This window comes from Malaclemys terrapin, chromosome 7 (assembly GCF_027887155.1).
Source record: "Malaclemys terrapin pileata isolate rMalTer1 chromosome 7, rMalTer1.hap1, whole genome shotgun sequence".
NCBI lineage: Eukaryota > Metazoa > Chordata > Testudines > Emydidae > Malaclemys > Malaclemys terrapin.
In genome coordinates this window covers 24,086,317-24,092,316 of record NC_071511.1, presented here as the reverse complement: position 1 = coordinate 24,092,316, position 6,000 = coordinate 24,086,317, and positions in this window count along the sequence as shown.

Below are 6,000 nucleotides of genomic sequence, written 5' to 3'. Positions count from 1 at the left end.
AGGTGGCAAAAGAAGCCAGGATCCAGTTGGAGCCATGGATGCGCAGGGTGTAATTGCCATTCAGTTTTATTTTCACTCCCTCCTAGGTAACTCGCCATCTTTGAGCTCTCCACCCGCACTGTGGGTTTGGGGTTTGGATTTCAGGTGTCTGCTGCAATTCGGTAAAGCACCCAGGAGCCGGCTGGACCCGCCCCACTGAATGGAGCTGTCATGGGGGCTCAGAAGTGAATTTCTGCAGTGAGTGGGATGCCAGCTGGGCAGTACTGGAGGCAAATCCTCCATTTGTCTATCCTCAGCACAGGTGCAGCCTGGGCAATGGCCCAGGGAGCTCTCTACCACAGAGGCCCTCACTCCACTTTGCCCATTAGCTTCCCCATGACCTAGCCCAGGGGTCGGCAACCTTTCAGAAGTGGGGTGCCGAGTCTCCATTTATTCACTCTGATTTAAGGGTTCGCGTGCCAGTCATACATTTTAATGTTTGTAGAAGGTCTCTTTCTATAAGTCTAGAATATATAACTAACCTATTGTTGTATGTAAAGTAAATAAGGTTTTTAAAATGTTTAAGAAGCTTCATTTAATATTAAATTAAAATGCAGAGCCCGCCAGATCAGTGGCCAGGACCCGGGCAGTGTGAGTGCCACTGAAAATCAGCTCGTATGCCACCTTCGGCACGCCTGCCATAGATTGCCTACCTCTGACCTAGAGACTTCCCCTCTAAATGTGAGAGGAGAGCGCACTCTCCATGGCCCATTCCATCCTTGGTGTCTCTTCTGAGGCAGCCAACAAGGGGCCACACAGGGGCCATTTTTGTTATGCCCCCCGGGACTGGAGTGAGAGCCCCCATTCATGACACAGATGGTAATAACTTCCTGTCACTCCAGACCTGCTCTAGAATAGAACCAGTGTCCTGGAGTGGAAGGCTCTGTATCCCATTCCCCTGGCTCCTAAGCCAGCCGGCCAGTCCCCTTTGACCCAGGGTCTTACTGAGTGCAGTGCCATAGAGATGAAAGGCCCTGCGGCCCATTCACAAGCCTCCCTGAGCTGTCTTTTGAAAAGTGCTCTGGGATGAACAACCTTTTCTTATTTCATGGGCCTGGCACACAGGAAGGATGAATGACTTCGCAGCTGAAGCACAGGACTGGGAGTTAGGACTCCTGGGTTCTAGTCCCCAAAACTGCCACATACTTGCCACTGGATGGTGGGCAACTTATAACACCCCTTGGTGCTTCAGTTTCTGGGAGGATACATTTGTGAAGTGCACTGCGCTCCCCCAATGAAAGGAGCCAGAGAATGGCAGCGGATGGTCATTATTAAGGTATAATCACTAACAGAATTAGAGCTACGGGGGCTCATTTCTCTCTAGCCCTTGGCCCTGCATGGCACAGTGCAGGCAAGATGTCACTGACGTCGCCGCGGTGTGAGAGGGAGGAAGTGGAGCACAGGAAAGCTGCTCTGAGTTTCCTTCTACCCCTTTCTGCGCTCTCTGCATTTTGTTAAGTGTGTTGGGGTAGCTGGAGGAGGAAAGGGGCAAATCCCAGCTCTGCGCCTGTCTGTTTTCTGCCTTCCCCGGGCAAAGGCATTCGATTCTCTCTGGGGTTTTATACCTATAGCTACAGAAGGCAGAGAGACCTAATCCAGGCCAGCCACTGGACATGGGCTAAGGAAATCCAGCAGAGAGCTGACCCCATGGCATGTGACATTACCTTTACAGATGGGGCATACCTGCCTTTCCTTAAACCCCGTGATCAAAGTCCCAAGCAACAAACTACTGTACGTGGTGGGTCACTTCAGTTCTGTAATTACACCTCCACTTTAAACATGCTGATGGGGGTGACATACAGGCAGGATCCTCAGGGCTTGGGAAGGAATACATGTCAAGAGGCAAATGGAATGTGTAATCAGCAACAGAGAGCAGCTGGGTGAAGGCAAAGAGCTTGTTTTTGTTGAGCAGAACTAGCTGGGGCAAGCCAGGCGAAAGGCTGGGGTAGTTTGTCTTGGGACGTGCAGTGTGTGAGTCCGCATAGAAGATCCCTTTGACAGCCCTCTCCCACACATCACTCTTGGGGAACTGGCTCCTTTCCCCTGCCGTGCTCCCTGGACCCACACAACCTTTTGTCGTCTTCGCTTCTAAGAATTCCAGCTGTTGACAGCAGCTGAATGTTCCTTCTTTGCAGTCTGGAGGGAGGGGCCCGGGGCTTGGGAGTCTATAGATTCTGAGCACAACAGATTATGCAAGAGAGCTCCTGAAAGAGGAGAAGAAGGAAACAAAACAAAACAAAACAGCCTTCTCTCTTCAAAGAGGAGAAATTCCAGCCAGTCACCCAGAGACAGCCAGCACTCTGACTTCGGTTTCTGTTTACTTCTTGCTCTCTCACTGTGAGTCAGGATTGGAAGTAATGGCTGGCTTGGTGTTTTCAATTAGGGCTCCTCAGATACTCCCTTTCCCTCACCCCTTCCTGACAGCCTGCTGGCCTTGTTTACACAATGCTGCTGGTGGATCCCCACGTCCTCCGCTGGAGGCTGTTGAGATGATTTATTCTCCCAGTGAGGTGAGCGCCATTCCCCGAGGCTGGCAGGAGACCTTCATTTTGGTTCTTGTCATCAGGGGAAGCTGCATGAATGAGATTTTAACAGTTAAATTCGCAAGGGTTAAGCACTGACCGTCCTAAGGAACATGATGGTCCTATGGAAGTGAGTTCAAAGCAGTGCTCCCCACCTGGAACCAAGTAGCTCTTAAAGGCCCTACATATAAACAAAGTCGTAAATATATAGGACAACGACTGACACCCCACCACCTTCTTTCCTTCCTTGTTTATTTCCATACAATGTGCACCTCTGCATGGCACTGTAATGCCACATATTACATTATGGGAAGTAAAGATCACACACGAAGGATTCAGCCCTGGTAAAAAACGATGCATCTATGTAGCATGTGTGTCAGCCATCAGTTCTGTGCAGCTGCCCACATATACAGATGTTGTCCTCAGAAAATAAGAGCTTATGCGGAGTGGGCTGCACACATCCAGCCACTTGTATCGATGCAGCACCTATATGGTCACCTGCAGGCAATGCATGGATAGCTGGCCATGGGCATGCATGCCTTTGGAAACGGAGAGCATGTGTGTGAGCATGGAAAGGCTGCCCACCTATTTGTATTGTTTGAAGACAGAAAGGCTCGTAGCACAGGTACGGTTGCCATGTGGCCAAGCATGAGAACTTGCACATTACTAGAACAACTTTACCTTACTGCTCAGAAGTGCCATTGTATTCAGTCCCAGGACCCAGGGCAAATGGAAACCCACCTTCTTCTGCAGGTTTCTACTCAAGATCTTGGATCCAACAGCCCCTCTTCCACATGATGTGGGGAGGTAAAACAGTTATTAACAAACTAGCAGTGAAACTATCTTCCAGCAAACAGAGCTGGGCAGCTGCCTATGTAGGTGGCCATACATGTGGCTGCATGCAGTCCAATGAACAGTACACCAGCCTGGAGATGGATGACCTCGGGTCTAGTCTCAGCTCTGCCACTGACTTGCTGTGTGACTACGGGCAAGTCCTTTCCACTTTCTGTATCTCACTTTCCCTATCTGTAATGTGGGCCTGGTGCTGTTTCCCCTCCTTTGGAAAGTGCTGTGAGCTTTCTGGGTGAAATTGCTGGGCATTATTCATGTGTGGGACTGGCAGGCCTGCTAAATCCATGTCTGCTTCTGCTGGGAAAGACTCCTTCCTGTGTGACCTTCCCTTCCAAGCAGCATGATGCTGTAGTGCCATGTAATGTGATTTGTTGTGTGCAAACCAAAATGAGGGCAAGAGTGTATATTTCTGCCTGGCAGGAAACGGGCAGCACTGCCCTCCCCCAAGCTCCTGGATGAACTTCAGTGAACTGTTGATAGTTTCCTCTTGCTCGAGGGTTGCAGACCTAGTTCCTCCCGCAGGGTGAAAGCCTAGAGGACAGCGAGGCCTCATCTTGACAGGAGTGTTTCAGGTTTGTCTGCTCAGCACTCCCCTCTGACCCTGGCTGCTGTTGCCAGGGCCGACGAGACGGGGGGGAAGGTGGTACAAATTACCGGGGCCCGGCGGTCCGGAAGGGGGCCCGGCTTCCCCCCCTCTCATCGGCCCTGTTTAGCCGGTCTGCCCTTGCTCGGGGGGCCCGAAATTTTTTTCACCAGGACCCGAACCCACTCTTGGCGGCCCTGGCTGCTGGTATTTGCTGAGAGCCAGCAATGAGTTTGCTTGGTGAGGATTCGGAATGCAGTGTAAGGCCCAACCCCTGCCCCAAAGTGCTTCCAGTCTAAGACACACAAAAGGCAACCATTCAGATGTAGAAAACACCAAGTGGCCAAGCAATGGAGTTACTGGAGCTCGGCAACAGACCTGAGAATGAACTCGCAAGCGGGATACTTACCGGTCATTAAAAAGGCTGAAAGTGAATTTCAGTGAAGTCCAGCTAGCTACCCCCTTTGGCCCCCCCAAATTAGAATTTCTTTCCCAAAATCTACCTTGTAAAAATACCCCAAGGTTAGAAAGGCTGGAAGTGAAGGGCTCAGGGTTCTGTCTAGTTCCCCACTGCCATATCAGCCCCAGACACTCACTGTTGCCCTACTGCTTTACACCGTCCACAGCTTGGTCCCCCGGTGTGGTTCTGTCATGGGTCTAGGCTGTTGGTGATAGCTATTGTCTCTGAAGTATGTGACACAGATTTCAAATGGAATCTGGTCCCGGGATCCATTAAGTGCTATCAGAGGACATGGGTGTGGAGTAGAATAACATTTTTATGACTGGACGTGGAATGATTTATCTGTGTGCTGTCATGAACTGTGTTGTTGAGGCATTGCAGGATTATGGCAGTGGAGGTAGAGCTTGCATGTTTGTATTTTTGCTAGCTCTCACCTTAACTATGGAGTGGCGACCACTGAACCATAATCACAGGACTTCTGAAGCCATCCCAATAACGCCGGGGAGGGATTTGAAAGCAGAGGGAAGACACTTGTTGCACTGGGGTCAGGAGGGCATTCCAGGGGCAAGCATGGAGTCAAGTGGAAGAAGGATACAGTTTAGGGTTACCATAACTAATAAATAAAAAAAGAGGACCCTCCACGGGCCCTGGCCCCGCCCATTTCCCCACCCAGCCCCGCCCCAACTCTGCCCCTTCCCCGCCCTAACTCCGCCCCTTCCTCCCTCCCACTCCCAGCCACGCGGAAAGGGCTGCCCGAGCGCTACCAGCTTCACGGTTTGCCGGGCAGACCCTGCGCCCCCGGCCGGCGCTTCCCCAGCACAGCTGGAGCCCGGGAGGGGAAGCGCCCAGCCGGGGGCACAGGGTCTGGAGGCTGCCCGGCAAACCGTGAAGCTGGTAGCGCTTGGGCTTCGGGCAGCCCCCTTGCCTCCGGACCCTGCGCCCCCAGCCGGGCACTTCCCCTCCCGGGCTCCGGCGGCGCAGGGTCCGGAGGCACGGGGGGCTGCCCGAAGCCGGTAGCGCTCGGGCAGCCTGGCTCTTAAACAGAGCCGAAGAGTCAGGGGAGGAGCAGAGCCGCCATTTTCCCGGACATGTTCGGCTTTTTGGCAATCCCCCCCGGACGGGGGTTTGAGTGCCGAAAAGCCGGACATGTCCGGGAAAAGGAGGACGTATGGTAACCCTAATACAGTTGATCATCAGGTGGAGGCAGCAAGGGAGAGATGATCTGTGCAGTTGTGGAGAGCCTTGAACGGGAGGAGGAGGGGGAACTGGTTTGGGTTTGTATAGGGAGGTAGCTCAGGCCCCGCAGTCTGGGGTCCAGGAATTCTCCCCCACCCCCAATAAACCCAGGGGGATGTGCTGTAAACTACAGACGGAGCTGGTTTGTCTAGGATAATCCAAGCAACAGCAGGACGCTGACCTAGCAGCATTGCTAATTGTGTGCAGCAGAAGCTGGGCCATGCAAATGCTGCCCTCACCTGCAGAGAAGGCCCTTGGACACAGGAAATAGCGTTGATTAGACCAAGAGGAGAGAGGAAACCCGGGGG